Raw genomic sequence first — 1259 nt, forward strand, 5'->3', positions numbered from 1 at the left:
TGTCTTTCTTTCTTTCTTTTTCTTTCCTTCCTTCCTTCTTTCTCTTTCTTTCTTCTTTCTTTCTTTCTCTCTCTCTTTCTTTCTCTCTCTCTTTCTTTCTTTCTCTCTCTCTTTCTTTCTTTCTTCTTCTTTTGTCTCCAGCTTTGCATAGAATCCTTTTTAAAGTCTCTTGCCCTCTCTGGGAAAACTCCAGAATGCCCTACTCTTTTTTATCGCCCCAGGAGTCCAAAGATGAGATGTCTTTAGGTCTGGGTGATGGAATACGGGGATTCATTATGCCATTCTCTCAATTTTTGTATCTTGAAATTTTTCATAACAAAAAATTGAGGAAACAAAAGTCTTGGGGGAAGTAAGTAATATAAATGTATAAAACAGCTCAGTTTTCAACCCAAAGGTGAAGCCACATAAACCGGAAACAGCAGGCTCTGCATAAAAATACTCACATTTATTTTTTCCCCAAACTCTGGTGTGAACTAAACACATCAGAGCCTGAATTCAGCCAGTTTGTTACCCCCACATAGCATAGGTTAAGTTGTGGATCACAAATAATGTATTCACTCTCTTCTGAAAACATTTACACAGAAATCCTCAACCATCTGGAGACCAAGCCTCAATAATATTGAAGAAACAATTTATTGCATATTTTCCACAGCTAAAATAGTGGATTTTGAATGTTCCCAACATGAAGAAATAATAAATGTTTGAGGGGATGGGTATATTAATTACCTGATTTGATCATTATGCATTGCATATATATATATATATATATATATATATCTCAAAATATCACACTGTACCCCATAAATACGTACAATTATGTCTCATTTTAAAATAATAGCCAGGCGCAGTAGCTCATGCTGTAATCCCAGCACTCTGGGAGGCCAAGATGTGTGGATCACTTGAGTCCAGCAGCTTAAGACCAGCCTGGGCAACGTGATGAAACACTCTCTTTACCAAAAAAAAATTTTTAAGGCCGGGTGCAGTGGCTCACGCCTGTAATCCCAGCACTTTGGGAGGCCGAGGTGGGTGGATCACGAGGTCAAGAGATCGAGACCATCCTGGCCACCATGTTGAAACCCCGTCTCTACTAAAAATACAAAAAAATTAGCTGGGCGTGGCGGTGTGCACCTGTAGTCCCAGCTACTGGGAAGGCTGAGGCTGGAGAATTGCTTGAACCTGGGAGGCGGAGGTTGCAGTGAGCCGAGGTCGCACCACTGCACTCGCTGGTGCCTGGTGACAGAGTGAGACCCTGTCTCAAA

Source organism: Cebus imitator, unplaced genomic scaffold, assembly GCF_001604975.1.
Source record: "Cebus imitator isolate Cc_AM_T3 unplaced genomic scaffold, Cebus_imitator-1.0 Scaffold50, whole genome shotgun sequence".
Lineage (NCBI taxonomy): Eukaryota > Metazoa > Chordata > Mammalia > Primates > Cebidae > Cebus > Cebus imitator.